The sequence below is a fragment of the Vulpes lagopus genome, chromosome 3, assembly GCF_018345385.1.
Source record: "Vulpes lagopus strain Blue_001 chromosome 3, ASM1834538v1, whole genome shotgun sequence".
Taxonomy (NCBI): domain Eukaryota; kingdom Metazoa; phylum Chordata; class Mammalia; order Carnivora; family Canidae; genus Vulpes; species Vulpes lagopus.
This window is the reverse complement of record NC_054826.1, coordinates 152,245,066-152,251,579: the sequence shown is the minus strand read 5'-3', so window position 1 is coordinate 152,251,579 and position 6,514 is coordinate 152,245,066.

Sequence of the window (6,514 nt, the reverse complement as noted above, 5' to 3'; positions counted from 1 at the left end):
TCCCATCACATTCAGATTTCCTGTAAGCTGTTTTGCAGTTGGAAGGTTAATAAAGGCCTAGAGGCTTAAAAATTCAATTCTGTTGAGGCATTTTCTACATTTATTAACTATTTTTACCAGAGCTTTTTATGTGGGTTCTCTTTGGACATGCTGGTGGGAGTAGTGGTGAAGCTATTAAACCAAACAACACCAAAAACCAGGTTACCATTTCGTTGTTTAGGTAGGTGCAGATGAGACTGGGTGGGGTGGGGGCAAGACCTCAGGGTGAAAAAATAGAGCACATGATGACCATTTACGGGGCAGCTTTTGGTTAAAAAGGAAGTTGTCAATATTCAATATGTGAAATCTAAAAAAGGACAAATAAGGAAAAAAGCAGAAACAGATCCATAGTACACAGAACAAACTGAAAGGGAGAGGGTGGGGAGGTGGGTGTGATGGGTGAAGGGGAGCGGGGGGGTTCGGGGTAGACCCTTCCAGTTCAGAATGAAGCAGTCTCGGGGATGAGAGGCACGGGGCAGGGAAGACAGTGGATGGTATCGTAGTGGCATCCTACGGGGACAGGGGAGCTGTCGTGTGCGCGAGCATGGCACGTTGTATACACTTGTGCCATCACTATGTTGTACACCTGAAACTCACGTAGCCTTGTGTGTCAACTATACTCAAATACAAAATAAATACATTTTTCAAAATTATCAATAATAACAGCTGAAAGAGGCAGCTATAGTGGGATTCTGGGAGCTTCTGGGAGCTTGGATGTGTTTGAAGGTTTGCTTTATGCCCAACAGGAAGGGGTGGGGAGAGAGGCTGAAGGTGTCAGGAAGCTGCCGCCAGAGGAGACAGTGAGAGGCGCTGGAGGGCGGGAAGCTTCGCGCCTGGAGAAGAGGGATCACCTCTTCCTTTGTGAGCAGGAGAAGGGAGCAGGAAGGGCAGGGAGGCCGGGGCTGGGCTCCGTGCTCAGCATGGTCCAGACCACCCACAACTCACCTGGAGGCAAGTCCTCACATGCCTTCCCTTCTGAATCGTGTGCCCTTAGCACCTACTTGCGCCACACGGATCTCACTGTGGGTCTCCTGAAAACGCTTCCATTGCTCTGGGACTGTCCTCATAGAACCTAAACCCGGAGCTGGCGTGTGAAGCCCACCCTACTTGCCACCACTCCTGCTCCCCGTGCTCACTGCGTGGTCCCTGGCCGGCAACAGGAGGACCCCCCTGGGACTTGTTAAAAATGCAAAAGCTCGGGACCCCTGGGTGGCGCAGCGGTTTGGCGCCTGCCTTTGGCCCAGGGCGGGATCCTGGAGACTCGGGATCGAATCCCACATCGGGCTCCTGGTGCATGGAGCCTGCTTCTCCCTCTGCCTGTGTATCTGCCTCTCTCTCTCTCTCTCTCTCTCTCTCTCTGTGACTATCATAAATAAATTTAAAAAAAGAATACAAAAGCTCAGGGGGGCACCTGGTGGCTCAGCCGGGTTAAGCACCTGCCTCTGGTTTCAGCTCAGGTTGTGATCTCAGGGAGGTGAGATGGAGCCCCCTGTAGGGCTCTGCGCTGGGGCGGGGGGGGGGGGGGGGGGGCGGAGTCTGCTTGAGATTTTCTTCCCCCCCCCCCCCATGCTCTCTCTCTCTGTCTCTCTAAAATAACTAAATAAATCTCTAAAAAAAATATGCAGCTGCTTAGGCCCTACCCTGAATTTAATAAACCTGAAAGGCTGGTGAAGAGGCCCAGCAATGTGCGTTTCACCAAGGCTTCCAGGGGGTTCTGACGCATGCTCAAGTGTGAGAACCAGCGGCCTAGTCTGACTGAACCACTGGCGGCTCCCAGACCACACAGCGCTGGCCATCTGCACGCCTTTCCACCTGCCCCTCGCCCAGGGCCCCCCGACCCCTATTTCAGACCACCTCCTCTGTGAACCACTTCCCGACCAGCTCCCCCCACCCACGGGGCCCGCCCCCTCCCCGTGCTTCCACAAAACCGTGAGCACGTCCATCACTCGGCTTTGCTGCAGCTCATGGTTTATGCATCTGCCTCCCCCAAAGCCATCAAGCTCCCTGGGGTGACGAGTGTGTTTGTCCTGGCACAGTCCTGGGGCTCAGGAGATATTTGCTGAGTTGAACTGTTACTGAAGGGGCGTCTGGGTGGCTCAGTGGTTGAGCATCTGCCTTTGGCTCAGGTTGTGATCCTGGGGTCCTGGGATCCAGTCCTGCATGGGGCTCCCTGCAGGGAGCCTGCTTCTCCCTCTGCCTGGGTCTCTGCTTCTCTCTCTCTGTCTCTCATGAATAAATACATTAACAGTCTTCAAAAAAAAAAAAAAAAGAAAAGAAATGTTCCTGAAAAGCAACGTTTGGAGGGGAGTAGGGGAAGGAGAGAAGAGGGAACGAGCATGCAGGGGAGAGACAACCACCAAATGGTAGGAGCTGCTGTTTGCTGAGCTCCATCTGTGGGCCAGGTGCTGTGCTAAGTGCTTCCCCGAAAGGGTGTCATTGAATCCTCCGACACACTGTAGGTGCTACTGAGCCACTCAGGGAGATGGAAACTAAGGCCCAGCGAGGTTCACACACTGCCCGCGGGAGTCTGCACTGTCACCTGCGGTCTGGGGGACCAGGTGGCTTGCTATGGAGCCGTTGTCAATACTCAGTAGCTCAGCAACTGTTTGCTCCGCACCTGCTCTGTGGCCCCCGGGGAGGCAAGGGGGGCGCCGAGGGGGGCACAGGCTCCCGGCTGCCCAGGAGGTGGGCCCGAGGGGCTCGCGCTGGCGCAGAGGGCTGCGGGGGGGGGGGGTCGGCCAAGGACGGGGACCCAGGAGGATGCACTAGCTCGGGCCACGGTGGCAGCGGATCTGGATCTTAAGAGACGGGCTCCCGGGAGGCGAAGCGAGGCGGCGGGAGGGCGCCGTGGCGGGGCTGCAGGCCCCCGAGGCCGCGCCAGTGCCCCGCGCCCCTGCGAGCCCCCCCCCCCCCCCCGCGGTCTGCAGGCCACTTGCAGGTCACGGGCGGAGAGCGCGTCCCGGAAACCCGACGTCGGGGAGCCCAGTGGCCCTGGGAACCGGGGAGCGAGGGATGCGGGAGCCACGGTTGCCCGGCTTCCTGCGTGTGTAGACAAGCATGGGGTCACCTCCAGGACCTGCCACCTGCCGGCAGCTTCTGGTCCCTCAGGCTCAGGCTCAGGCTCAGGCTCAGGCTCAGGCGTGAGAGATCGAGAGTCCGGGGCCCCAGGCTCCACCGAGGGGGGCGGGCTGCAGAGCCTGCTGCAGGCACCCCGCTGTCCTCTCCCTGGAGCCCCCCTCCCCCTGCTCTCCTCTCCCAGGAGCCCCCCTCCCCCTCCCCCCCATCCTCCTCTCCCAGGAGCCCCCCCCATCCATTCCCCCCTTCTCTTCTCCCTGGAGCCCCCCATCCCTTCCCCCGCTTCTCCTCTCCCAGGACCCCCCCTTCCTCCTCTCCCAGGACCGCCCCCCCCCGCTCTCCTCCTCTCCCAGGAGCCCCCCCCCACTCTCCTCCACTCCCAGGAGCCCCCCCCACCCCCCCGCACCCCGGAAGCCCTCTACACCTTTGGTCCTGCTGCGGGGCGGAAAGGGGGACAAGAGAAAAGGCGTGAGGGTCCCGTCCTAGGCTCCTCCGCAGACATCCTTGGAGACCCTCGGGACCCTCTGGCCCACTTTCCAGCGTCCAGGACCTGCGGGACCCGGGGAAGACCGTAGCCTGTCAGCAGGCCGGGTCTCAATCAGGAGGAGGGAACTTACAGGTGCAGCGCGCAGGTACCAGGTACCGGCGCTCCCGCAGGACGTGGTGGAGCCTGTCCCGGGACGGGCTGCCAAGGGGAAGGCCTTGGCCCGCAGTGTGGACGTTGTGCTAGTGGCAGTGGGAACCAGGTTAGCGAGAGACAGGTGGAGACCGACGCTCATCTCCCTGGCGGGGGTGCGGAAGGTTCTGGTGGGGATGCTGCTGTGCCCCAGGCCGGGTGGGGGTAGTTCCCCCTGTGGGTAGGAGGCAGCGAGGGCCTGGAGGCTGGAGACGAGAACGGAGAGCAAGACATGGGGGGATGGGTCCTGGTGACAACTAGGGAATGGGGGTGAAGGAGGGGGATGGGTTGAGGATGACACCATGGCTTTCCGGCTGGGCAGGGTGATGAATGACAACGTGGCTAACCAAAGTATAAAGAAAGGGGCACAGAGGGTGGAGGAGGCTGCTGCCAGCGGTGGGGGAGTTGATCAGTTTGATCTGGGGTGTGCGGAGTTTAAGGCGCCTGTTGGGTGGAAGATGTGCAGCAAGTGGACAAGAGTACACGTCTGCAGCTCTGGGAGGAAGTCAGGCATAAAAGGACTCAGGAGTGGGGGTGGGGGGGTCTGCATGACAGCTGCAGACACAATTTGGGACGGCTTGCCGGAAAAAGAATGAGGGAACAGGGCCCAGGATGAAGGCTGGGGAGTGCCAAAGCTGTGTGAATTCTCTGCCAAGTCCATTCTGATGGAAGGTTCTTTGGAAATTGAAGCTCAAGAAGTCTCAGGTTGCATCCTTTTCCCAGACATTCAGGAACTGGGTCAAACTCTTCATTTCAAGACAAGGTAAAGCCACTTAAAAAGCTCTTGCTTTCCCTGGCTGAAGTACTTTAACACCAGCTAATGGTACGTTTGGGGGAAAAGTCATATTTAAGGCTGAGGTTTCCATTACTACTCTGTAATTCAGCAGAGCCTGTGCCCAGCAAACCTCCTGGCTCCCTCACCGCGCAGGGCGCTGGCCTGTCATTATGCCGCCCGGCCCGGGCTGGGCAGTGCCAGCGGGCAGCCACAGATGTGGTAAGGGATGGTAGGTCAGGGGAGCCCTCTCCTACAAAGGGCTTTCAACTTTGGGGTGATTTAGTGCCTTTTTAGACTGCTTTCAAGAAATGGGATGTTGATTGTTGGTCCTAGGATCTGATTCAATCCTAGAAAAGGTTTAAGAACATCGTAAATAGCATCCTTTTCATTTTAATTGATTTTTTTAAAATATTGTATTTATTTATTTGAGAGAGAGCATGAGTGAGGGGGGAGGGGCAGGGGGAGGGAGAAGCAGACTCGCCACTGAGCTTGGAGCCTACACAGGGGCAGGATCCCAGGACACCGAGATCATGACCTGAACCAACCTCAGACACTGAACAGACTGACCCACCCAGGCGCCCCTTAATTGATTCTTATGGTCCCTGCCCTTCTCTGCTTCCACCCCTTGCCTCCTTCTCTTCCTCCCTCCCCCGGACATCTGCTGCCCCTGCCCCCTTTCTCATTTTAAGCAGTTGGCTAGTATAACCCACTTTCAAAGCACTGCTTTCTTGAAATACAATGATTATAACTTGGAAAATATTTTAGGTCAAAGAATATGATATCAAAATGCCCAAATCTTTGGGTGGTCACTAGCAAAGTACCTTCAACTGATGAGAATCCAAGTAGAAAGACCCTCAATTATCTAGAAAGCACTAAAAGTCCAAACCCAACAGAAACAACAAAAGCAATCTAAAATTAAAATAAATGGTGGTTCAAAACCACGACGAGATACCGCCTCACACCAGTCAGAATGGCTAAAATTAACAAGTCAGGAAACAACAGCTGTTGGCGAGGATGCAGAGAAAGGGGAGCCCTCTCACACCGCTGGTGGGAATGCAAGCTACTACAGCCACTCTGGAAAACTGTGCAGGTTCCTCATAAAGTTAAAAATAGAGCTGCCCTACGACCCAGAAATTGCACTACTAGGTATTTACCCCAAAGATACAAACGTAGTGATCTGAAGGGGCACCTGCACCCCAATGTTTATAGCAACAATGTCCACAATAGTCAAACTACGGAAAGAGCCCAGATGTCCACCAGAGTTAAATGGATAAAGATGTGATATAGATGATAGACAGATAGATACACACACACTGGAATATTACTCAGCCATCAAAAAAGAAATCTTGCCATTCGCAACAATGTGGATGGAACTAGAGGGTATCATGCTAAGTGAAATATGTCAATCAGAGATTGACAATTATATGATTTCACTCATGTATGAAATTTAAGAAACAAAACAGGATCATAGGGGAGAGGAGGAAAAAATAAAATGAAATGAGAGAGGGAGACAAACCATAAGAGACTCTTAATCATAGGAAACAAACTAAGGGTTGCTGGAGGGGAGGGGGGATGGGGGACCTGGGGGATGGACATTAAGGAGGGCACGTGATGTGCTGAGCCCTGGGTGTTATATAAGATTGATGAATCACTGACCTCTACCTCTGCAACTAATAATACACTATATGTTAGTTGAGTTTAAATAAAATTAAATTAAAAAAATAAAAATAAATGGTATACTTGTTTTAGTTGGAAAATTTGGGTACAGGATTAGTGTAGGATCCAAGGATTAATATAAATTAGGAATTAGTATAAATTCAGCCAAATGTCCACATTTCTCACTTCAGTGTGCTTGGCGGTGTTGACTAATTATTTAACACGATGGCCTAAAAATAGTGTAAGAAAAGCGCCTATCAAATAAAGACTCATGTATAGTCTTCATGCTCTAG